Here is a 27750-nt window from a genome sequence, read left to right on the forward strand (position 1 = left end):
GACATGGGTCCCTTCTCGCTGTGCATAGGGAACCAGGTTACACCACACTGATGAGGCCCAACAAGGCTCAAACATCTCTGAGATTGCTTTTGTTTCAAGGCAGAGGGGATGTGGTCTGGCAGTTCGGGCTGCACTGCTTCCATATGTGGCAGTACCAGACTGATTTGCATATGGCTGGCCAGCTTCTACAATGGCACAAATGGGCTAAACAAAACAGTGGTGTGGAAAGTTGCCCAAAGCCCTACCATTGTTTGAGATTCATTCAAAACGTTCCATCTATCACATTTCTGGCTATAGATGTTTTCCTGACACCTTTTCTGGAAGGACGCCCAGTGATGAGAATATGCAGATGGGGTTAAGGGTCTTCTGGATTTTGGAACTGCTTCAGTCATGACATCTGATAAACCTGTGGCATGGAGACCATTCCACTGAAATTCAAGACCATTCGTTTCAGGCTGGACACAGTCGGTGGTGGCAGAATTGGAGATTTTATAGGTGATGGCATTACTGGTGCCATGTGCCGCATCAATGAAATTCATTAGTAGTGAGGCCAAGGTAGAGCCCCAAGTACCAATTCATCCATCTATGCTCTGGTCGTTGAAAAAAAACCTCTGGATTAGAGGGCATATCGGCAAGGTTTACAGGAGAACTGATGACAGGGACAAGTAATGGCATCAGTTCCCCATGCTCTGAGACTGAGTTTCTGTGAAGAGAACATACATAGTAAGTGGTTGGTTCTAGATGGAAACAAGTCCAATGTTGGTGTTCAAATTCCTTGCATATGACAGGAATGTTATTTTAGTTGGATATTATATTGCATGAGTCACCACCATAGCATATGTGACAAGTACTACTCCTATGATGATGGGTACGCCCTGCTCAACCTGTTGGCTTGTGCATTATATACTCCTTGAATCTGGGATGCTCTCAGGGATTCCAGATTATTATCTGCCCAACCAAGGTTCATTTCTGCCAGGGATACCAGTGACGTCGATCTTGTGCCATCTTGATTATTCATATATGCTTTCATGTTTAACGGGGGAGGGGAGATCTGGGAATCTCTCTACCAGCAAGAACACAGTCCAATGACCTGTTCTTGGGTGAATAACCCCTGGGAGAGACTCTACCAAGTCTTTAGCTCACTGTCCCTTTCACAGAGAAGAACTGTCCCTGCATATCAGTCTTTGTCCTGCCCAGGGGCAGTCCAGCACCGAAAATACTAGGCGATTCTCCTCTGAACAAGAGTACCAACAGCAACCCCATACACATGTTTCAGCCGTGTTGAGCATCATTAGTGTGGTGAAGCTGTGCCTCTCTAAGAACAGTGAGCAAGTGGTCCACATCTGGATTGTCCTGGTAACTTAGGGTGAGACCCAAAGTTAATTTATGCAAAACAAGGGGGTGTCTGGGAATCTCTCTACCAGCCCAAACATAGCACAATGATCCGTTCTTGGGTGAATAACCCCTGGGAGAGACTCAACCAAGTCTTTAGCTCACTGTCCCTTTCACAGGGAAGACATTTCCCCTGCTTATCAGTCTTTGTCCTGCCCAGGGGCAGTCCAGCACTGAAATGCCAGGCGATTCTCCTCTGAACAAGAGTACCAACAGCAACCGCATACATGTGTTGGGCATCATCAGTGAGGTGAAGCTGTGCCTCTCTAAAAACAGTGACCAAGGGGTCCACGTCTGGATCACCCTGGTAACCTAGGACGAGACCCAAAGTTAATTTATGCAAAATAAAGGGGGGTCTGGGAATCTCTCTCCCAGAACGAACAAAGCCCAATGACCTGTTCTTGGGTGAATAACCCCTGGGAGAGACTCTACCAAGTCTTTAGCTCACTGTCCCTTTCACAGAGAAGAAATCTCTCCGCATATCAGTCTTTTTCCTGCCCAGGGGCAGTCCAGCACTGAAATGCTAGGCAATTCTCCTCTGAACAAGAGTACCAACAGCAACCCCATACACGTGTTTCAACCTTGTTGGGCATCATCAGTGAGGTGAAGCTGTGCCTCTCTAAGAACAGTGAGCAAGGGGTCCACGTCTGGATTGCTCTGGTAATTTAGGGTGAGAACCAAAGTTAATTTATGCAAAACAGGGGGGAGGGTCTGGGAATCTCTGTACCAGCACAAACACAGCCCAATGAGCTGTTCTTGGGTGAATAACCCCTAGGAGAGACTCTACCAAGTCTTTAGCTCACTGTCCCTTTCACAGAGAAGAAATGTCCCCGCATATCAGTCATAAACACGTGTATGGGGTTGCTGTTGGTACTCTTGTTCAGAGGAGAATTGTCTAGCATTTCGGTGCTGGACTGCCCCTGGGCAGGTCAAAGACTGATATGCGGGGAAATGTCTTCTCCCTGTTGCCTCCCCATATTAAAAAATAAATAGTGCCATCCGGGGAAGGGCCTTGGGTGCCTGGAACAACAGGAGGAGAATATACATCACTGTTCGAGCCACCAATGGCTTTTTCCCAGGTGCAAATGCAGTTTCTTCTAAATTTTCTGGATTACTGGGCAGTTTGTAATGTTCCCCCTCTTTTCAACTGGATAGGATGTGTATTACAAGGGGTTGTAGGCAACATCTCACCCAAGGAACAAGGGACATTGCCTCGGCCATGTGGACGGAGACATCTAGCCACTCTCTCACTGATTCCTGTTGTCTCTGTGTGAGGTTCAAGAGTTGCACCTGCTTGCTCTGGGTTGCAGAAAGAAGACCTTTCCCATATCCTTTCCCATATTCATCCTGAACATCATCTCATGAAGCAAAATATCCTTAATGACTTCAGATTTTACTTCTGGTGGTGTATCAGAAGACCCTGAGAATTTTGCGATTTGCAAGTTGATTGTGTGGTCTAAATAGTTTACAAGTATCTTTTCTGATGTTGTGTGAAGGAGTTAGTTGTCCAATAAAGCCACAGCATAATCCCCTCCTATTGGTGCAGGACCACCACTGTCTCCATCAGCTTGGCGAAGACCCTGAGTAGGTCATGAGGCTGAATAGGAATCCCTTGTACAGGTAATGCACTCTTGCAGCGATGAATCAGAGACATGTACAGTGATTCTGGTAATGGGTGATCAGCATATTGTAGACCTATCAATGGCGTTAACTCATCTGTCGTTACCAGCTGAATCACTGATTGGACTGTATCCATTTTGAAGTGTATAGTCTCCACACAGAGCTTCAGTATCTTGAGATCTGCAACAAGCATGCATTTTCTAGATGTCTTCTTCACAAGAAACACAATTGAATAGAAGTCTTTCTTGATTTTAGAGGCACATACTGGGATAGTTTCTTTCTTGAGTATGCTGTTCACTTCCTTCAGCGAACGGTACTGTTAACAACATGGGTGTGCCACAACCCCTTTGCACTTGCACAATCCGAATGTCACAAGACCTAGTAGGACCATTATTGTTGCCCCCCTCTCTTTTGTCTTGTGGCACCTGGAAACACTTCTGCTGTTTAGGCGCCATACATATGTCCAATGAATAAATACCAGATTCTGGTTGTACATTTTGAAACACCATTGTGTACCCTCGCATTGCCAGATGGCAAGACCCAGCCAACCTTACTCAATAGCCTTCAAGAGGCGGGACATTTATGTAGTCTGACTCCTGAGTACTACTGTTCTGAGGCACATCCAGGTCTGTTGAGTTTTGTTTTCCATCTGGGCGGGCTTTTGGTACCTAAAATGCTGTTGGATTTTACGTGGCCTTTGGTACTCAGAGTTATAGCCTGGGCAGCTTGACCCTTTTGCGATCAGTGGTTTTTCTTGATAGGCTTTTTCCAAGTAACTATATTCTTACTGCAGCGGAATAGAAAAGTTGCAATCCTCAAATGACTTCTTGACTGTAGTGTCAAGGGTTACTGCAAATAGCTTTGGTCCTTGCACTGGAAGACTGAACACCTCATTCATTTGAGAGATCTTGGTTTTCCACTCACTAAAGTCAATGTGGCATCTGGCCAGCAAAATAGGGCTCTTCACATTTTCTACCACTGTAACTGAGTCTATAGCGTTTTCCAAATGTAACTGTATCTGTTGACCTAACAGTTACTGCATTCCTGCATCCCATTGTAAAGCATTTAGAAATACCTTAATCGGATTGCGTCTGGTAGACCAAACAGTAGGGACATGTCCCGATTTAGAATACACAGTGTAAGGATGAATCCACCTTTTAATCTGTTTGATCTATGGCCGCCATGTCCTCAGCAGCCATGGATGACTTGCCCACAAGCTTCACCATCAGGAATTTGACATGGACCATATTGGAGAGTTATGCCTCTGCCCCTCACACAGGATACCCTTTTAGAATACATTTTGAAAATGTGTACCTATTCCATGTCCGTCTATTCTCTAATGAGAGCATTTCTATTCTGCATATGTACATTTCCATTCTTTTAATACAAAATCTTGGCAAGCCTGCTAAGCCTTTGCTCACTTCCTCCTTGGTTGAATAAGGAATTTGATGCATGCACAACTCACACTATCTATCTATCTATCTATCTATCTATCTATCTATCTATCTATCTATCTATCTATCTATCTATCTATCTATCTATCTATCTATCTATCTATCTTCTGTATTTTTCTTGTATTGTGCCACACGCCCAAAGGCCTCAGGGCAATCACATAACAGACAACAAAAAACAGAATCAAGGGGAGAAACAGGAAGTCAGTAACGTAGAGCATGAGGATTATGGGATTAGATTAATCAATCCCCTTATCAAACAGTAGTGTTTTTAGTTGTTTCTTGAACTGAGTCATTGGGCCTCATTACGAGTTTGGAGGTAGCCATGGTGCCATTAGCGCATGGCTGCCTCCAAAATCGTGTCCGGGTTCCTTGAATGAGGAATTACCGGGTCCTCCAAGATTGGAATGACCCGGTAATTCCTCATTCCAAAAACCCATCCCCATTCCCATTTGAGCCCCCATAGGGCTCAATGGGAATGGGGATGGAGCTAATAACGGGCCCGTTAACAACGGGCCCGTTATTAGCACCCTGGTCCCCTTGCGGGACCCGTAAAGGACATCTGGTCTGACGAAACGTTCTGAGCGGGTCCCTCAAGGGAACCTCGTAATAGGGCGGAATGGGTTTACCGGCACCGGCAACATTACTGGTGCCAGTAAACCCATTCCGCCCACCTCGTGTCGAGGCCCATTGATTCACATGCTCATAGCTCCTGTGGAAATTAGTTCAAGACAAGTATGAACAAATCTGCCATAGGAGAATAACAAAGTAAGCACAGGAAGATTTAAGATACGAAACATGCTTCTCAAAGGTAAGATGAGAATCGAAGTAGACTCCTAAAGCTTTAACTGTCTTAGACAGTAGAATGGCAGTGCCATTTACTTCAAGACAATTGTACCGAGTATCAAGGTTTCTTAGTTTATGCTGGGTGCTAATGATAGGTGACTCTGTTTTGGAGTCATTCAAGGCCAAAGAATGTTATGCCATCCAAATTTGTGTGGTCCTGAAATCTTCATTCACTCTAACCACATCTGAAGCATAGACCCCAGATAGTTTAAACACAATATGGGTATCATCTGCATAGGTTGTTAAATAATAATAATAATAATAATAATAAACAGTAATGGTGACAGGCATGAACCCTGTGGGACACCACAAGTTAGTAATATTTTCAAACACTGGTCCTTTCCCTTCACTAAGTTAGGTGTCCTCGGTCCAAGAATAGATCTAAACCAGCTTGCAACCTGAATGGTGCATTTACCTATCTCGATCAGTCTTTTTTCTAGGAAAGCATGATCAACTAAATCGAAGGCCAAAGAAAGATCCCATAGAAGAAGCAAAGCAGCATTGTCTTCCTCAATGATTTCCATTATGTTTGATTTAAAGTCTAAAAGAGCAGTCTCTGTATCATGGTTCATGCGAAAACTCGATTGTTCATTCGCTAGGGCATTATTCTGTTCCACAAAGTTCTGTTATTGGGTACAGGCTATTTTATCAATTATTCTCGACAAAAAAGGCACATTTGTAATTGGTCTGTAGTTTCCAGCAACTGTGGGATCCAAATTCTTCTTTTTTATTAAGGGGGTTATCCAAGCCTCCCTAATGTTTCCTGGGATATAAGCCTCTTGAAAGGAACGATTTGCAAATCTAGTAACCCAGGAGACAAGCATGGTCTCAAAACCCTTAAAGAACATTGCAGGAAAGACGTCTCCCTTGCAAGATGTGTGTTTAAGTCTTAATATGACTCCAGCACCTCGCCCTCCGATACTAATTTAAAAGACAACAATGCGGTTTCGGAGGGTGAGAAATCACATAGCAGTACACAATCAACTTCGAATGGCTGGAGTAATTTGACTTGTATGTTTTTGGCGTGTTCAGTTTGTGTCAACTACAATCAAGCCTTTTTTATGGAATAAGAGCTGCATGTTAGTTTAGTCTAATAGAGAAGTAACTAAGGGTATCTTTGCAGTCCTGGCAGAGTGGGTCAATCGCGTTAGTGGTCCTAATCTTCTGCTGGTACAGAACACATCTTAAGAGCTATACAATGCAGAGAACCCACAAGCCATTCTATAAGAGGGAAAGGGCCATTTATCAAGATGTGAGTACATGTTTGAAGTGGGAAAGCACAGTAGTGTGCAGGCAAACAATATAGTACAAGGAATTGGGAGGATAGCTCAGGGGCAACATGCTCGCTTTTTGAAGCAAGATGACGTGGAGAAACACAGGTTCGATCCCTGGGTCTGCGCTTTGAAACCTCTGAGTATTAAGCGTTTTATAAATAACCAAATAATGATATATCAAAATCCAGCATCTGTAGTCCTTTAGTCCTCCACAAAGAGGAGTTTTACCAGCTTTGCACTTTGGCTCTAGGGTGCATGATAGGAGGGCTGCACAGCCACAGGACTCTATGGTAGTCTGCACTCGGAGCACTCTCTCTATTGAGAGCAGGCTCCGATTTTTTGTAATTTTCCTGCTCTTTGAAATGCCCTGAGCCTAAGCTCTCTGCAGTCCCTGAGACACACTGCCAACCGTTTTGGGTGGTCTTTGTCATGGTAGGGTATGGTCCCAATTTTAGATTTTGCTAGGCCTCGCTGGAAATCCTCTGCAAACACGTATCACTATCCTATCTTATCTCTCTGTCCAAGTTGCATCCCTTTGTTAAAAGGAAGCATGGGGGGAGACTATATTTTCGGGGAATAATACTTTTATGTGGGTGTTGTCTATTTTCTGCACATCATTCTACTGGGCCAACAGGCTTTCAGGGTGCAGGTTGGAGCAAGCTTCAAAGCCCTGATCTTTACAAAAGCTTTAAATTTGACTTGTGGTGTATTGCCAAGATGAGCAAAAGGAGAAACCTTAACACATTTGATTACTTACCCTAAAATAATTCCTGGAATCCCAGAAAACAGATGATGCAATAGAGGGCAGATGCAACTCTTGTGGAGTTAGTTTGCACAAAAGCTATGTATTCAACCAACTGCTTCTGAGACCTTGCCGTGTTTGTACATATGGTATATGTAATATTAGTGGCTGAGATGGAAACATTGAAGTAGCTTCAACGCAAGACACAGAAAGCAGGAGATGAGGGGAAATCTCACTCCTAAACTGCTGTGGAGTAGACTGAGGTATGAAACATGTTTACATATACTGGAAAAGAGCTTGGAACATCACAGCCAAAAGGCCCAGAGAGCAGATTAATGCATTTAACGCCACATAGTTAAAATTAAACTCCTCCAACCCGTAAAGATGTGGGGATAAACTATGGGGGTAAGGCCACACTTGTGTAGTTAAAGGCATGGTATTGTGCATCATTTAATCATTTTCTGTAGAAAATCAAACAGTGACATCTTGGAGAATTGCAATAGACTATGGGCCTCATTATGACTAGTGCAGAATGGGTTTAACGGCACCGGTAATGGTGCCAGCGCCGTTAAACCCACTCCGCACATTGATGAGGTCCTTTTGCGGGACCGGCTCGGAAGTCAGGTTTTTCCAGACATCCATACCGGGTCCCACGAGGGGACCAGGGAGCTAACAAGGGGCCCATAATGACCAGGCCCGTTGTTAGCTCCCTCCCCATTCCCATTGAGCCCTATCGTGGCTCGAATGGGAATGGGGAAGACCCAGGCCCGGGTTCCCTGAAGGAGGAAATACTGGGCCCTCCTATGTCGGAATGGCCCGGTATTTCCCCATTCAGGGAACCCGGACACGGACACGATTTTGGAGGCAGCCATGGTGCTAATAACTAATAGCTAATTTTGCACTGGCTACTGGTTACAGCCAATTCTTTTATTTGGTATTTTTTTTATTTTATTCTTTACATTTTTTCGGCTAGGGGTAGCAAGGGTGATAGCAGGGGTCGCAGCTGGAACCCCTAGTGACCCTCAAATGACATCCCTATGCGAGAAGGATCTCAGAGTGTGCACAGGATTGTAAGTAGAGAATCTGCAATTCGTAAATGTAGGACGTTGATTGTAAATAGCATAATGTAGCAGCAGATCATGACCTTGGTCTTGCTAGTGTTGAGGTTAAATGAAGCAAGACTCTCCACCTCAGAAAAAGAGAAGTCATCTGCATAGATGTGATGGGTAATTGCTACCCTGGGTTAAATAAAGATCCCGTGTATCTCAGTGCATGATCACATTGTGAAATTATCCTCCACTTCTCTATGAAAAATAATGTCTCTTAAGGACAAATGTACATTCAGTGTTTCATAATATGTTCAATTGTTCATACAATGTATTTAAGAACACTAACACGCAAGAAGTGTACTTTGCCTTACAGCAGGATATAATGAAGCAATATTTAAACAATATACATGCCACACCAAAGAGAACGCTCTCTCAGGACCATCTTGTGGAAACCTCTCCAAATGTCTTCAGTGTTAGCAGCATGCATTCTCTACCTCCAGTCCAGTAAAAAGAACATTTTCTCCAAGCATTGCCAGAATTTCATGCTGGGATTTTTGGAAAAAGTGTAGACACACGTTAATTTCAACAGAAGGAATACATATGTAATGAACATTATGAGATACTTATTAGAATAATTGTGTCACCAAACTGTCAGCCTTGATGACGTGCCCAGGTGCGAAACACATGTTGGCTCTATCTATATAAACATTTTGATAGTCTACTTTTCTAAACAATGCATATGTTTTTCAAATGTTCCATAGGGAAATGAGTGATTATATACAATAGAAAACAAATCAATTCCAAATGAAAATAATATGTGGTTTGCAGTCCACAAGATGCTCAATAACTTAAAACTAACCTGAACGCATATGCAAAGCTTTGCAGCAGCAATTGGGGCAAACCTCAACTTTTAAGTCAACTCAACTGCTCATACAATGGGCCTCATCACGAGTTGGGCGGTAACGCTGGCGGTATTACGCCGATGCTATTAGCCCTACTGCGGTATTACCGCCGACGCTATTAGCGCCGGATCACGGGTTTGGCGTAACGGTTAGTGCCCATTCGTCATTGGGCCCATTTGGGAATTCTTCATTCCCTACTGGGCCCAATGGGGAAAATTCGCACTATTACCGCTGGTGGATTTCCCGCCGGCAGCAATAGCGCTGAAAATCAGCAAATTTGCCGCAGATTTCCCCCCAGCTCAGAGCTGGAGCGAAATCCGCCAAGGCCATGATCTGGTGGACCCTTAAATGTGGCAGTAATACAGCTACTGACGCATTTAAACGTTACCGCCAGACTCGTGATGAGGCCCTGTTGACATGTTATGATTCCCCTTCACCCCTACTTTCCCATTTCTATTTCTCTTTACTATTCCTTTATTCACATCCGCGGCTTTCCCTACAGCTATCTCCGCATATCGACACAAGTAGAATCTCTCAGTATGGATAGCATACCTGCCCCACCAACCAAGCCCCTTTGTCATCCTAAGACCAATTACTTTTGATTCCATGCACTGTGTGCGTTATGTAAACTACTGACATTATAACATCATCTTGGGAGCCGGGCACCCCACCTATCATCAGATGCCCTCTCCACCCGCCCTGGATTTTGGATTAACACCCGAATACAGCACAGTACATTATTATTATCAATTGTTTATTCCTTAAGGATTCCCTCTCACTGATCGTTATCTACCTCATAACTACTCATGCTGCATGGCAAATTCTTCAGCATATCCCTTTTCACTTAATGGATTTCCACTTGAGACAGATCCTCTGAACTACAAATCTGCAGTCTTTCTTCCATTGCTTTGACAACTTTGTCCCACATTTCTCTCTTCCACAGAGCATCTTTCCGCTGTCCAGTGGTCTCCTGCTTAACCTACCCTTCGAATCCCCACATTTATGAAGCATATTTATGAAGCATATTTATTGTCATTTACGACAATGGACACATTAGAATCTATCCCAAATCCGAATTTCTTTCTCCACTTATATTCAATACAAATGTTTCACTATTCAGCCTTGCTGAGTATTTATTGGGAGAGCTGTATTTAATTAGACACAACTGCTATACTTTCACATACCTTTCAAATATGTCCACCTTTTAGAGCAGATTTCCTGCCACCCGAGCATTATACTCCCAACACACCTCAAAGATTTGACATTGCCATCATGTTGTTTAGCATGGCGGCTGCCTGCATAAGCATTTTCGTTTGTATTGTACATGCTGGGCTCTTTGTTCAGGCCCTTCCAAGATGGCTGTCCTGTTCTTTGTTAGTTTTGAGCTGGCCTCTATACACCAGCCCTGCCTGCCCTGATTGGCTGACTCTCTCTTCATCTGAGCCAATCGGGCAAGCCGGCAGGCGAATGCCGGCCCACCTCCAAGGCCCGAGAGAAGGCCCTGTTTTTTTCCTGTTCATAAGGTAAGCCTCCCTTCCCCTTCACCCGCATTGTTCCTGATGTCCCCCTCCCCTCCTCTTTAGCTTGCATTGCTTGGGGGTCCCCCCACCTCCTCCATTGACCCTTGTGGCTCTCCCTTGCCTCCCCCTTTGCCTCCGTTTCCTCCGCTCTTACCTTTTCTCACCCGATTCCCCCTCACGCCTCTCCCTGTCCTGTGTTTTCTGTTTTCACACCTTCACCTTTTGTCTTCCAATGTGGTGATTCCAGCTGCTTGTCTCTGCACCCCCTTTTTTTTATCTTCCTGTGTCCATCCCCCTGTTTTACCCCCTCCCCTCTCCTTTGCTCCCTTCCTCCTTAGCACTTATGTTTTTCAAAATGTAGCATTTCATGTCCTATTCTGAAAGACACTTGTCCTGTCTTCCTCTCCCCCTAATCCTTCCCTTTACCCCACCTGCACTATCTGTCAGCAGACCTAGTAAAATAGTTGCCTCGTTCTCTTCTCCTCCTTCTCCCTCTTTCCAATCGCCCCGGCCCACCCTCCTCCTGTTTTCTTTCCGCACTACCTCAATTGCCGTTAGGCATAGTAATGTAACCGCTTGTCTGTCTCACTCTCCTGCCCACCCCCCCTCCCAATCACTGTTTATTTTGCTCTTACTCTTCAGATATGTCCCCAAACATATCTGTTGCAGCTTGTTTGTTCTCCCCTCCCTTTATGTTCCCCACTAACCCCTCCCATCCAGCATCATCTGAATTGTCTTCTGACATAGTAAAATTGTCGCTTGTTCTGTTCCTCTCCCTCTTTCCAATCCTCCCACCCCACCCTCCTCATGTTTACTTTCCAGCACTACCTCAATTGCCATCAGGCATAGTAATGTAGCCGCGTGTCTGTTTCACTCTCCCTCCCCCCATCCCCTTAGTACTTGCACTATCTGAAATTTCATACGATTGATTATGATAGTTGATCTTTGTTCTTTTCACATTCTGACTGTTTCAAGGACTGAAAGAATGTTCATGGTATTTTTTCTCATGTTCCCTCCTTGAAGCGCTTTGAAACACATTGGGCCTCATTACACGGTATGCGGTAAGGGTTTACCGGTACCGGTAAGGGCACCGGTAAACCCTTACCGCCTTACTACGAGGTCCCTTTGCGGGTCCTCCCTTAACGCCTGGTTTTTCCAGGCGTTAAGGACAGGACCCGCAAAGGGACCTTGGTGCTAATTACGGTACCGCAATTTGCGGTACTGTAATTAGCTCCTTCCCCATTCCCATTATGCCCTATGGGGGCAAAAATTTGAATGGGGAAGTGCCTTGGTGAATGGGGAATTACCGCCCCCGCTCACCTTGGAGTAGGGCGGTAATCCCGCCATCCACCAAGGCGGACACGGTAAAATACCGGCGTCAACCATGGCGCTAATAGCGCCATGGTTACCGCCTACCGTGTAATGAGGCCCACTGTGTATAGGCGCTATACAAATAAACAGTCAATCAAAATAATATGGCGACACAGGGATTAATGAGTCCAATTGAACGTTTGGTCCGGCAACCAATGGTAATTTAACAAATGCTCATTTTTCTCTCTGAGGTCCTTGGCATACTCATGCATCTATATGCATTTAACGCCCCTCTTCTCTCTCATTATTGCCACTCATCTTTTTCAGGTGGGTTTGGAGACACTGTACCTATCTAACAACTCATGCACCTATCTTTTAATCTCTCTTCTCATCTTATTTCTAGTGCCCATTCAATTCTCAGTGCTGGCAAAGTACTATCTCTATAAAAACTGAAAAAAGCAGGGTGACTCTAGCCTCTGGACCAGAGTATTATAATAGCATAAAAAAACAGAAAGGAAGTGTCCAGAGAAAGATATGTTAGAAATAGTGTATCAAAATTTATTTAAGGTGATACAAAAATTGAAAACTAGTGAGTAAATCACAAATAATTATACACTGATCTCTTTACTATAGCAAAACAGCAGCAACAATAGGGCAAAAATCGGCAAAAACATCGTCACTCATACTAGCCATTCATGGTGCATTAATTCTCACACAACTCGACATACCGCGACATACATCCAAAATGCTAAAAGACACAAGAAACATGCTAAAAACCTGTGGGGAAAAGGAATTCATAGCTAGTCCCCATAATGACACACATTATTGTTATGTTTCCAAACAATAGAAATCATTCACAAACAATCTATTGTCAGGGTGGATCAGAGAAACAAGTGCAAAGATCGCATCCCTGTAGAGTTTATCTCTAGATATGAGACACCTGTATTCTATTGGACCACTGCAATATTTTTCATATTTTGCTAATCGCGCTAGAAAGTTAATTTCATGAAATAATGTAGGGCCTAAGAATGAAATTCACGGTGCATGGTGGCTCAACTTTTTAAAGACATTTAATATAATTGCTTACAGAAGTCTTGGTTTTTAGTTGATTTTAGTACAGGAGATATAAAGTTTTCTAGTAAGAACAGAAAACCTTGTAAAGGGGCAGCTAAAGAGAGGGATAGTAACATATATTTGCAAGTCTTCCTTTCCATTTACAAAAGGTTTATGAATGAATGTACTCAGGCTGCGATGGTTATTTTGTAGTAACAACTATGGTTTGTGCAATTTACTTGAACTGCTCTTTCCACATTATGATTGTGTGAGGGGGATATCCCTGCAAAACCCTATTTATAATCCCTTGATAGAGGCCACTGTTGTTGATTACTGGTTAGTTGACTATTATTTATTTAAAAATGTTAACAAAGCCCTAATTCCAATGCGTTCCAAAAGTGATCATAATCCACTTAATGTGATTTGGGGGTGGACCTGTACCCTTATTTCATCTTCCAGTGCCCACAACATTCATAGTGGTCATTTTAAGGGGGAGGGCTTAGTTGACCCACCTGATGTTAAGTAACCAATCACATAGTTAAACTTTTTTAAACTAGTATGGATCGTATACTTAGATGTCCATAAACACCCTATCTCCGTTACTCTTAGGTTTTTGTATTATCCACGTAGGATGACGTTAGTACACACATGTTTTAGACGTCATTGATGACGAATATTGCTTATAAAATCTCTGTTTTTTCTTAAATGCATTGAGTTTGAAGAATGAGCGATTGCGTTGATGTTCGTTATTCTCCCTGTTTTAGATAATTGAGATTAAAATAGTCTTCCTTTTTGTCAACTTCCTGAGTCGGCTCCATTATTTGATATATGAGTATGGTCTGCATCCCCATCCATCTCAAGGGTAATTGCTACTCATCAAAGTGGCTGGACTAACCAGTTCACTTGGTAGCAGAGAGGATGATTTGGGAGCCATTGACCTGAGTAAACTTTAGAGTCTCGGAAATATCGAACAACCTTTGCCATTCGGCTGAAAGAACGTGAAGATCCCCGTAGATAGTGATTAGTGTAAAAAACCAGAAAGTGTCTTGCAAGACCAGGTGTAACAGGTCCCTTAGCTTGTATAAATCCCCTCCCACATCTATGCGAAGCAGATCGATCAGAAGGTTGACAAGGCAGATAAAAATGGCGGACGATCCCGAGGGTCGGAAGAGGAAAAAATATAGGTGAATAAAAAACTGAGTGAGTTGGCAAAAGAAGTGGGTAATAAATGAAGAAATAAAGAGAGTAACGAGGGTGGCAGGATAAAATATAATGTGAGAGTAAAAGTGTAATATATATGTGGGGAATGAGAAATTGACTTGAGTGTGGCCTAGCAATTCACATAGTCGAGAGAGGCCGCGATAAGAGGACACGCCCTGTTCTGCTTTTTTTTATGACATAACAGAAGAAGTTTGAACCCAAAATCCCATAGTTGGATGATGGGAGACGATCCTGGTTAAAGACGGAAGCAAAGAGATAACTTACACTCCAGTCAAAGTATTTTTAGAGGGCTAACATGTATTAAGAAGATATATAGGAAATCTATGTAACCAGTTGAGTTTGTCTGTTTTATGTGGTTTTATGAATGATGACGTCTTTAGCGGAAAAAAATATTTGATTGGTTAGAATTGAACCCGATGGTTGTTTTTAGCAAGATTAAAGTAACAATTGTGATCAGAGGGATTGGAGCTTGCATTGATTGATGCTCACTCATAATATGTTATTTTTCTGAAATTTGTTTTTAAAAATCTGTGATTAAAAATAATCGAAGTGCCACATAAAGTTGAGAGTAGACAAGTTAAGAATGGAGGACGTTACTCCACTTGTGCATCTCTGTAAACAGCTACCAAAGCATGCACCTAAGCTTAGACAATGCAGTGCAGAATGGGTTAAAGGAACCGCAGATAAAATGTTTATGCCGTGGCCCCAAGGAGGATCATTATCGAAAGCAGTTCTGCGGCATATGATGACATATCTGCATGCGGCATACTCCGGAAAGAAGCTAGAAAAACTTGGATACTTAATGTATGCAAAGGGGGGGTGAGGAGCCTTCCCCTCCCCCCATCCCCGACTGAAACAATAGATGAGAGCAAGAAAGACGATGGGTTATACCCATTGAGGGAGCTTAAAGCAGTGACAGGGTATAGCAACCCAGCATATGAGTCACCTGTGCAGAGCAGTGACGAAGAATCAGAGAAAAATATTGAGAGAGACGTAAGCTCTAAGGTCCCGAGGGACAAGGAGAGATGTGATAAGGCGAGAAGTGATCGAGCAACTACGAGCACATCTCTAGAGATAGAAAGAGAGATAAAACAATGGAAAGGAGAAAGAGATAAGGCTAATGAGATAGCACTTTTGCAGAATGAATGGATGGATGGTCAGATTTTGCTTGAACTCGATGGTAAAAGCATCAAGGATGTGAGACAACAGGAAGACCAAGACGAGAAAGATAAAAAATATAAGGAAAGTGAAATGATTCAAAAACAAAGGAGCAAAAAGTAAAGAGAGGCAAAGATGAGAGCAGCTATATCAAAAAGAGCAATCGAGAAAACAAGAGAGAGTAGAAGAACAGAAAAAACGTGACAATAGAGAGAGAGTAATTGAAAAGCAGGAAAGGTTAGAACAAAGAAGAATAGAAGCAGAGGAACAGAAGTAAAGGGGTTAGAGAATACAGAGAGACAAGGATGAGGAGATATGTAGGGCAAATGAGAGAAGGTGCATGAAGAAAATAGAAGAAGACAGGTCAGAGAGTAAGCAAGGAAACAAAGAGAATTTGTTGATGTCATGGAATGTAAACAGAGGCAGAGAGCACGCAATCTTGATCGCCCCAGAAAAGGAGATAAGGGAGCCTGTGCCAGAAGTAGCATGGGAAGGCATGGATGAATTCCTCCCAGAATACGAGTCATTGCCAGGCCCATCTAGAGTAAATCTAGAAGACGATTTGACTTTAGGAGCATTGGGGAAGTGATCAACAAAGTATATCATGACATGTGTAAGTGATTTCAATCCGGCACACCCCCGAGTCAAGCCCAGCATGTAGTGCACAATTGAAACCCTTATTTATTTTTATCTATGAGTTCAATATTCTGAAAGATATACCACTCGTATCACACCCTTCTCCTGGAACCCCCCTGGTCACACTGAACCAGGAATCAGGCTAGTTTGCAAAGGTAAATATTTATGTATTTAGAATTTAATCACAATATATTTTAATAGGTAAACAATGATCACCAATGGGGTGACAGAACACTGAATAGTATCTTTAATACACTAGGGATCCAGGAATGAACACAAAAACAAATGCAGCACAGAAAAGAATACTTTTGAATTGGTGTAGAACAGATGGCACTATGGTTAGAGGTTTCCCCTGCAACACCCTTAACCCCCCAATAGATAATTTAAAGCTATGGAAGGAGAGAGCAGGTGTCCAGGAATAGCACAAATCAAACAGACTATCAGTCTGACCTTCCCCCTTCAAACACAAGAGAAAAACGGAATTGACTTTTCAGCTGTCAGGATGGCCTTGAAATTGTCTTTGGACTTGACTGAGCAAAAACACCAAATGTGGTCAAAAATACTTACATTGCTATAAGTTCCTATGGGAGCCGCTTTGAATAGTTGCACACAATCACAAGCAATGGTTTAGTCAAAAGAAAACAATGCAAATCACAAAGTCCAAGCCGGAAACAATTTAAAGCTATTTCACACGTGTAAAATTTCTCAGAATGTAAAATTGCGGCAAACTTTTCCTACGCTATAATGGGAGAATTGAACTGTTTATTCAATGTGGTCCTGGGTTCCATGGATAGCTAAGGATGTCAGGTACAAGTAGGAGTTGAAATTCTGTTTTTATCACAAGAAATTAGGGAGTTATAGAGGTTTTAGTAAAGGTTGTTTTTGTAAAACAGGCGTGAGAATGGAAAACAGAAATGCACTTTGAAAATGACAGATGGGTTGATTACAATAGATTGTGAATATGAAAAAGCGAATGCCACAGATGGATCTTACAGTCACGTGATCAGCGTAACCCGCCTGTTGTGGATACTCTACTTCTTCAGATGAGAAAAGAGTCAGCGCAAAGATAGTTCTAGCAACACTGTGGTTCTGAATGAAAGATAGGATGGGTTTGAGATTGGGATAAGACAATGCAAATATACTATGGGCCACAGTTCTTCCTATTAATAATCACAGGATAAGTTATTAAATTGGACTGTCAATTCTGGTCATGGATTGGATCTGGTCTAGGAAGAACAGCACGTCAGGCATGGGATCGGATCAGCTAGGCCGGTCACCGAATTTGCATGGAATTTGCCCTCCTTGTTTGTGGATATTTCAATCAGCTGGATAGCGAGTTCCTCAGGCAAGCCTAGTGGTAGCAAGCCAGAGAATTTCAGGATACTAGTTCAACAGGCCTTCTCACACCACACCGCTTCACTGGGTTGCAAGAATAATTTTGAGGATTAGGCCTTGCAGAAAGGCAATAGTTCTCTACTGCTTGCAAGAGTCTTGGCATCTGGATCTGGAAAGATGTTAAAGCTGGATGTAGAATGCTGGATCAGAGTGCTTCACCGGAATCAGCAAAGTGAGTGGATCTGTGAGTCCTTATGTGTTGTCAGCTGTCTCTATTTATCCTTTCAAATGACGTCACAAAAAGAGTGTATGGACCGGCTTAGCTAAGATTGCCCCTGTGAGCTGGGATTGGGTTGAAACTCCATCTCCGCCTTGCATTTGAGTGATTGGATCAGGGCCGGATGATGTCACATTTTATGTTTTGCTTTACAGTTCCTAGAGACCTCCCTTTAGCCACTGGTCTCAAAATTGAATTTTATACTAAATACATATTTCTACATTGGTCACTTTTACACAAATCACACACAAAGATACCATATTTTATGTAGCCTCTGTTCATCAAAATCTCGCAGCTGTGGGGTCTTGTTTCAACTTTCTACAGAATGTTGTCCTTTTTTACGAACACAATTTCCCAACTTTATGCAAATTTCCACAAATGTGTGTGTTTAAAATAGGAATGTGTGTGTACATTTTCACAATTGTAATATTCATACATTTCACATAAAACCACATATATTGCCATTCCTGTCCAGAACATGTTACACGGTTCTGGCACCTCTTAAAACGTGCAGCAAAAATTAGACTAACAGATATGTCCTTGGTATATTTTTCACCATTTTGAATCACAAGTTATGAGTCTTTAAAAATTGTTCTTTGTTCATGCTTAACAGCAAATGGTACGACCCTTTTTCTCTCCCTGGAGTCTAGCAGCATCCCCCTCCTTGTTTGTTACTTCCAGGAGCCATTTACGACCAACTCACACCTCTATTTCCTGAGCTGAAGGGCCTGCTATTGTTCATTCTCTTTCTGTAGACAAGAGTCTGGGCTAACCCGCAATTAAACCTCCCAGTGAGTTTCTGCTGAGAGCAAATCCGTCCCCCTCGGAGAAACCTGTTTGTCCACTTCCAAAGGGTTGCAGCTCAGCCAAGCTTATTTATTCTTAATTAAAATACAGGAAAAACCAAACTTGTTGCATCAAACATTAATGCATTTTTTCTTAGCTTTAACTCCGTGGGATAAAAACCAACTAAGATCTTTATTCTTTTTAGCCACAATCCTTTTTATGTTTGCTGATCTGGCAGACGTTTTAGTTTAGATGACTTTAAAGTTTCCTCAGTAACTCATCTGACAGCTGTCATTCAGGTAGCTCAGGGTACTGCACCCAGATTCTGACAGGGGTTGTCAGTTTATATACAATCCATTTTTTCTGAAGAATGTTTTGCTCTTCACCTTAAGACTTTGTATGTTTGCATTGCTTCATTAGATTACATGAACTTTAGCGGCAGACAAGATTTTGGATGTTAAGAAGTGTTGTGTTATAGGCATTTTGAAGCTTTTAGCACAAAACAAATGTCACTATACGCACCTTTTGAAGTTTCATTTGCAAAGCGCTGCTTCTCAATCTGCACTTGTTTGCTGGTCATGGAGCACACTGGCACATTTTCTGCAGTGTGTGCTCTATTCCACCACACATGTACCATGGGGGGCAGGTTGTGCATCCATCTTTTTGTGTGCTGAAGGGTGGGATTTTGTAGGTTTTTTATAGGTTTTTGGCACGCACAAGAGTTTTGCCGCCGTTGTTGCAGTTCCTTGCACCATACTATAAGAGTGATGCTGCATAGCATAGGGGAGTGGGTCAATACATCCCACACATGAAAGCTCAGACAAGGTTAAAGGGGAAGGGAAAAAATGATCGACTTGAGAGTACTGAGTTGTATGACACAGAGGGAGCCTCATGTAGCACGAGGCCAAAGGAGCTGTCTTTAGATAGACTGACTCTGAGCAGAAATGACGAGGAGAGAAGTTGTATGAGTTGGGCACAAGAAATGTCAGATGAAGACAGAGAAAGGGAACGTATGCCGTTCTGAGAGATGTTTCTTAATAGAGAAGGAGGTCAGATGGTCAGATTTAAACATACCCATAATCGGGGTGCCAGAATTACTGATACAGTTAGATTCACCTAAAGGACAACTCCATGATGAGAGGGGGGATTTGCAGCCTTTTGTAAGCAGATTAAGATCGCTGCCAGGTTGAAGGCGATATGGCAACATCGTTCCTGCTATAGGTAGACAAACAATGAGAGACGAAAATGAGTTTGAGGCATCACAGTTTCCCTTGTTAGAGAAAAGAGAGGCCAGACCACAGTATACACCATGGCCCAGATAGACAAGGATAACTTAAGGTGTAAACTCCGAATTTTGACTTCAGGTGCTGGGAAATGGATACATGAGCTAGAGAAAATGACGGGAGGAAACACGTTGGCTATAGGGGACATTAAGGGTCTCCTTATCGCCTTACTTGGTGAGAGAGACGATGATGTATGCACAAGAGCAGGGTATGCTGATGTGACTACAATCAACACTGCCCACAACTGGGCACCATTTAATAACTGTAGGGCAGCGGTCTGGAACGCACTTTGAGTATTATTTCCAGACATGTCCCATAAGGGAGCTATAATGACGAAAAAGATAAAGGACGGAGATGATCCGCTTGTTTACATTCAGAATTTCCAAGAGCAGTGAAGCCTGGAAACTTGTGAATCTTGGGGAAAATCTATACCTGTGTGCTATCACATTTTATGCCAAGAGCTGCCAGAACCCGTACAGAAGCAGCTCAAGAAGTTGGTGGGTATAGAAGCCAAATCGTGGTCGGAAATTCAGCTGACCATAGCGCACTATTGTAGGCTCTTGAAGGAAAAGAATTGTTAAAACGGTCATGCTCTGAAAGGCAAGGAAGCAAAATTGGTGTAGAAAAAGCTGTCTAAATATACCATTGAAGGGGCAATGTTGACGAGTGTAGATGGATCAAATTCACAGCAGATTCCGCAGGTGAATAACCAAAGGCAGTTTGACCAGAGTAACAATGTGTTTACTCTGCACGGAAGTGGTGGATTTCGAGGAAGAGGTTTTCAAAATAATCAAGGAAATTGGAAGAACAATCGGGGAAACTTTCAACATAACCAAGGTGGGTTTCAAAATATGCAGAATGACGGTCAGAACATGCAGGATGGGCAGATTAGGAGACCACCTAAATGTTGGACTTGTGGGATGACAGGGCACTTTGCTTGCATTTGTAGAAGTCAAGGGTTTGTGCAAAATGACCAATTTTTAAGAGGGGGGAATTCCAAACCCGCCTGCATATTCACAGCAGTATAATGATGGGTTTGCCCAGAATCAAACGAAGCAGCAGCAGCAAGTGCCAAGAATGCAGCTAGTAGCAGTGGCTCCACCACAAGGGTTGTCACAACACGTGCCTATGCAGATACAGCAGAGCACAAGCACAGGATAGTCAATGACACCTAGGATAGGGAGTGTCACGGTCGGCGGACGGAATCCGTTTTCAGGTAATGGGGTGAGCCTATACCCGCAATAGGACAGCTTACTGGGAGACTTTATGTGTTCAGTCCTATCTGGACGCTGAATCCTCATGAGGAACCAAGGGTAGACGTCACTATGAGGGGTAAATAAAAACGCGCTTATGTACATGTGAGGGAAAGTTTTTAATGTCTGGCACCGCCATGAATACACAATGCTTCTCAGGAGCTACAAGCCGAGTTCCTTTTACAGAAGAATTACCAGTGTAATGCAATATGAAGGTGCCTTTATTATATTCGAGGCAGACACCTGTCAATATCTTGGGTCGAGACCGGATGACAAAGCTCAATATAACAATCTCATTTACCAATGAAGGCATAATATGCTCAACACTAGGAATGCATAATTTGAATGTGTGCGAAATCATTAGAGCCTTTGCAGGACAAGTAGCCATGAGAGAAATATCTTTAGAACCAGAGGTTTCTGATTATGGAGTACGTGTCTTATTGGCATGCCTGCCAGGCTTGGCAGGCAAAACATTGAGAATACCTGAGAAATTTGTGTTTAGGCCAAAGATACCCATGCGTGAAGAAGAAGGGTGAGTGTTCCCCTTAAAATTGCAAGCAGCCATAGTGCGAGGAGAAATGGCTTTGCTTGATGGGAATGATGACGAAGGCAGACAAGGGTGTGCAGTAATTGCCATCAGAGAGGGTTACAGATTGACTGATGTCACTGATCAAGACCTATTTGGCGATTATCTATCTGATGACGAAATAATATTTGAGATGAATATTACTTATTGGGTAAAGGCAATCCAACGAGAGGTACCTCAGAAAATGATGACAGCACGACAATGTCCGAGTATTTTGATGAAGATATGGCAAAAGTGCCAGCTTCATAATGGACCACAGGCCGATTTCCCTTTAGTTCCTAACCCGTCTTCAATTCTATGTATCATACCTGTTGGGGCACGATATTTCACTGTGATTGATTTGAAAAATGCGTTTTTCTCAATCCCATTGCACAGGATTCCCAGGATCTGATGTCATTTACGTTCAGACAAACGTGAATTGAAAAGTACTTTTTTTACCCCAGGGGTATTGTGAGTCTCGATCGATTTTCAATAGAGTCCTGCAAATGGACTTGAGCAATATTGAATTGCAAAGTGTTGTTCTGCAATACGTGGATGACATTCTAATTTGCAGCACTACAGAAGAAGAGTGCAGACGCGATTCTGTTCAGCTGATGGTTATACGTGCTGACAAAGGATGTAAGGTTGACAAAGAAAAGTTACAGTATTTTCAATAAGAGGTGTTATACAATGGCCAGTTAATTTCACATGAGGGAAAGAAGGTCACTCCTGAAAGAGCTGAGGCTATTTTGAAAACTGCAAAGCCACACACGATAAAGCACATGCAGAGATTTTTAGGATTATGTAACTATGTTAGAGCATGGTCTTTGATTACAGCTCATATATAAGACCCTTAATACAGGCCTTAAAGAAAGCACAGGCAACACAGGAAAAAATCATGTGGACTGAGGAAATGGAGGAAGCATTTGATGAGCTGAAAAAAGCAATTTGCACAGCTCCAGTTTAAGGGATTCCTAAATATGCTGAGGAATTATTTTTATTTTTGCATACAGATGGTACTGTTATAACAGCAGTCCTTACACAGAGAACCACATTGGGGTACAAGCCCTTTGCATATTACAGTGGAATCAAAGACCCAGTTATGAGGGGTCCCTTTCCTTGTGAACAATCTTTGGCTGCCGCTGTGTTCACCATAGAAAAAGCTGCAAGCATAGTGATGAGATGCTCCATGACATTATTTGTAGAGCATGTATTATTTGCCATTTTAGAAAAAACAAAAGGCATGTTGACTTCTCAAAGGGCTTCTGCCTATGAGGTGGTCATATCGAATCCAGCTATCAAAATAGTTTGATGCAGAGTAGTGAATCCTGCCATGTTTGTAGCTAAGCCACTGGCAGAGGATGAGCATGCGCATGATTATTCGGATTATGAAGCATTTTGTGATGAGATCCCTAGGATAAAATAGAATGCTTTGACAGTTGGAGAAATTGTTTTCATTGATGATTCTTTGAGAATCAATCTCAATGATGGGCAGAGATATACAGGTGCTGCTGTGGTAAAACACACAGCCAATGGAGAGTTTCAGACATTGGTAAGTGCACAGCTCCCATATCACTATTCAGCACATGCTGCAGAGTTAGTGGTGCTGATTGTCATGCTCGAGAATCACGCAGACCAGGAAGTAACAGTGTACATCGACTCTGCCTATGTGACGTCAACGGTGCAGGCAGGATTAGCATGTTGGAAAAGGAGAGGCTACATCCGAGCAGATGGCATGCCAGAGCAGCATGCCGCCTTATTGGACAGGCTTATTAAGGTAACTGCAACTCCTAGTGGCCATCATGGTCAATAAATGCGCAGCTCACACTAAAAGGGCAGATTTTATCTTATGTGCAAACCAAGCAGCAGACGATGAAGGGAAAAATGCTGCATGTTCAGAAAACATAATGTTCTTTGAAATACCTGATGTGAAAGAAAAAATGATTGTGTTGATGAATGTGGCTGAAAAATATAGTGATATACGCAGCTTATGGAAGTTCAGGGGGAAGCACCCCAAGATGAGAAGGATTTGTGGATGCGAAGAGAGTGTTCTTAAAACCCCTCTGAAGCATTGTGGCGACAAGACAGCACTGACCCCTTTCAGCATTTGCACATCAACTATGTCTATATGATCCAAGTACGTAATGGATACACATATATGATTGTTGTGGTCTGCCCTTTCTCAAGGTGCATTGAAGCAGGTCCCTGTACGCACCCAGATTCCACCTGTGCAGCAACATCTTTAGTGCGAGAAGTGTTTCCCAGATGGGGAGTATGCAAAGTAATAAGATCAGACAATGGCCCGCACTTTGTGAACCAAACATTTGAGCAGATCAGCTTGTTGCTTGGTGCAACAAGGGTAGACGTCACTATGAGGGGTAAATAAAAATGCGCTTATGTACATGTGAGGGAAAGTTTTTAATGTCAGGCACTGTCATGAATACACAATGCTTCTCAGGAGCTACATGCCGAGTTCCTTTTACAGAAGAATTACCAGTGTAATGCAATATGAAGGTGCCTTTATTATATTCGAGGCAGACACCTGTCAATATCTTGGGTCGAGACCGGATGACAAAGCTCAATATAACAATCTCATTTACCAATGAAGGCATAATATGCTCAACACTAGGAATGCATAATTTGAATGTGTGCGAAATCAATAGAGCCTTTGCAGGACAAGTAGCCATGAGAGAAATATCTTTAGAACCAGAGGTTTTTGATTATGGAGTACGTGTCTTATTGGCATGCCTGCCAGGCTTGGCAGGCAAAACATTGAGAATACCTGAGAAATGTGTGTTTAGGCCAAAGATACCCATGCGTGATACCCTTTCAGCATTTGCACATCAACTATGTCGATATGATCCAAGTACGTAATGGATACACATATATCATTGTTGTGGCCTGCCCTTTCTCAAGGTGCATTGAAGCAGGTCCGTGTACGCACCCAGATTCCACCTGTGCAGCAACATTTTTAGTGCGAGAAGTGTTTCCCAGATGGGGAGTATGAGAAGTAATAAGATCAGACAATGGCCCGCACTTTGTGAACCAAACATTTGAGCAGATCAGCTTGTTGCTTGGTGCAACAAGGGTAGACATCACTATGAGGGGTAAATAAAAATGCGCTTATGTACATGTGAGGGAAAGTTTGTAATGTCTGGCACCGCCATGAATACACAATGCTTCTCAGGAGCTACAAGCCGAGTTCCTTTTACAGAAGAATTACCAGTGTAATGCAATATGAAGGTGCCTTCAGATCAGCTTGTTGCTTGGTGCTTGGTATAAAGCACAAGTTTTCCTCGGATTATCATCTGCAAGGAACTGGGGTCTGTGAGAGGCTCAATGGCTTGCTTAAAGAAAGGATAACCAAATTGGAGCTTACTCTGAAGAAAGGGTGGTTGCTTTGCCTACCAATGGCATAATATGTTTTAAGGAACCAGCCAGGTTCTGACCACCATCTCATGTCTCACGGAACTGTGACTCGGAGGCGAATGAGAACACCTTTAATGCCTCCATCCAGAGTTAGAAGCGTGATTATTTGAACTGTATGACTGCCAGTATTTCTGTCATTTCAGGACAGGTATAGCTACAAGGGTGCAGGGCAGTACAGAACACAGAAGGAGATGCTTCAACAAGCCAATCTAAAGAACTTTGCCTTCCCAAATTATTCGCTGGAGATGAGGGCCTAGTTCGTAACCACACAAGGAAAAGGTGGGACGAACCTGGTTATAACAGTCCACTCATCGTGGAAGATATAACGCCACCTGCTGTCCAATTGCAGGGCAGGCGTGCTTGGATATTTCTGGGAGATATCAAAACCTTCACTGGAAAGACCTCTCGGCCCTCCGCACCCCACCGAGAAGTGAGTACAAGCAGCGGGGAAGAACCACAGCATGTGCAGACGAGATCTATGACGAGGAAGAAGGACGCAGAAGCTGACAAATAAAGGATAAATATTTTGTTGAACTGTGGCTTGATTCGGGACACTCTGTGCTGTTATTTCAGGGTGAAAGAAAGTTGTTTGTTTAAGCCACAGAGAAGCTTGTTAAAAAGACTTTGGACTGAGACATGCTTAAGCCTTGATAAGAAGAGAAATATGCCAGACTCTGACGTAGCATTGATAATCGTAAGAGAGTGCAGTATGCCGACTCTTTCCACACTGAGTTCTTGTTCAGATTTGCCCATGGTGTTACCCAATGACAACGTTTCAAGGATCATTTTTCTCTATGTGCTGCGTTCATATCCAGCTATTGTGTGGAGAACTTCTAGAGTATGTACTTTTTTACAAGATCCTAAAAATGGCCCGATCGTAAGAAGATTACTTGCAGCGATCATTGAGCAAGTGTTGCAACTTCTTGAGTACAGCAGGCATAGCACAAATGCCCCTATCACCTGACGTTATACGCAGACTTATAAGAGTTTTCTTTTGTGTAATTGAAGAATACCTGCATCTTGTTGGTAGGCGCACAGATGTGCTTACCTTCCTAAGGGATCCTAGAAACACTGCAAAATTGGATGAGATCTGGGTAGGAATCGCACTGCACGTGTGCTTGTATTCTGAGAGAACCCACAGGATGGTGGTGTGAAACTTTCCTCAGAGGGACAGGTCGAGAAGTTAGCTGACAAGGACAGACATTTGTTTCATGCTGAAAGAAGTTCATCATGTCATCTGGCCTCGAGCAAATTTGAGGAGTGGACTGGGAGTTGGTATACATCGTTGAAATAGCCTAGACACACAGAGAGCAGTTTTCTTCTTGCTGGAGACATTCATATTCCGTATGGTAAAAAACTAGTTCCATAAAAATATTCAAGAAATTGTTCTTATCATCCAGTAAGCAGACAGTGAATCAAGGAAGAGATTGATGAAGCAAGACTACAGATTCATGAAAAAGTGTAAAATGCTGATGTATTAAAAATTACTTTTTCCTTCCCAGGTTAAAAAAAATTGGGGGAATTAATAGCAGCATAGGAATGCCAAATGTGGAAAGGCGTTCACGATGTCCACAAACTAGATGTTGTAAGTCAACTTACCTCTGCCTGATTTATGGTTGCATTCTATTCATAATCATATTGCTTTCACTCACGGTTCGCACATCCTACTACCTCGATATACATAGAGCTAAGACTCTAGTAACTCTTCCTGAGAAAGAGGAAAGAGTTTGTGTGGCAACTACTAGGCACCCCAGACCCTATGTAGTTATTCCTGTTCCAAAGAAAGATGATCAATTACCTGAGCTTGAGATAAGCGTCATTTGTAATCACTCACGTGCAAGGAAGGTTATAGACATTTTGAGTGGACACAAGAAACAGGCTTGGCAAACTGGGCAAGACAAGAAACTGACAGACAATGTACCTACACAGATGATACGTGCAGACACACCTAGTCCTGTAATAAATGACCCAAAGGTAACTCCTAGAAGGCAGACATAAATGGAGTTTATGTGAGACTTTATTATGCCTAAATGGGCAGCTGAGCAGATAAGACATTTTGAATTTTCTCCTACTCAAGGAACATTGGCAGATGTACCTCGTCCATTGATAAATGTGCCTATTATCGATCCAGAAAGAAGAAGGTATGCTGGTACATCTCATGATATAACTATGGAAGGACACATGAGGAGAATGAGAACTAAAAAAAATGCCCAAGCCCCAGAGGATGATTTTTAGCTAAATGATTACCTGGACAGTACAGCTCATTTGGGATATAGCATTTGGTACCACCATATGAAAGAAGTAGAAAGGAGGACCTTGAATGAGGAATGCTTTGTGTGCACACTCCTGCCATACAGTATGGGAAAGTCTAAAATCGTCATAGCTATTGAAATGGATGTCCAGACAGCTCATTGTCTTTCACATTTAGCGCTTTGCAAAACCAGAGCCTTGTTCATGGCTCAAGATGCCTATCTCAAATGGGCAACTGAATGGACAGATCCAGATGAAAATGACTATGTTCAAGACACAAAGACAAGAGGCAGAGAACACACAAAGTATCATGTGATCAGATATGAGAAACCTGGAGTAAAGGGAGCTGGAATCAGATAGGAAGTGAACAAGAAACTGGAGGTTGCAGGGAAATCTG

Source organism: Ambystoma mexicanum, chromosome 10 (assembly GCF_040938575.1).
Source record: "Ambystoma mexicanum isolate Mex_15411 chromosome 10, UKY_AmexF1_1, whole genome shotgun sequence".
NCBI lineage: Eukaryota > Metazoa > Chordata > Amphibia > Caudata > Ambystomatidae > Ambystoma > Ambystoma mexicanum.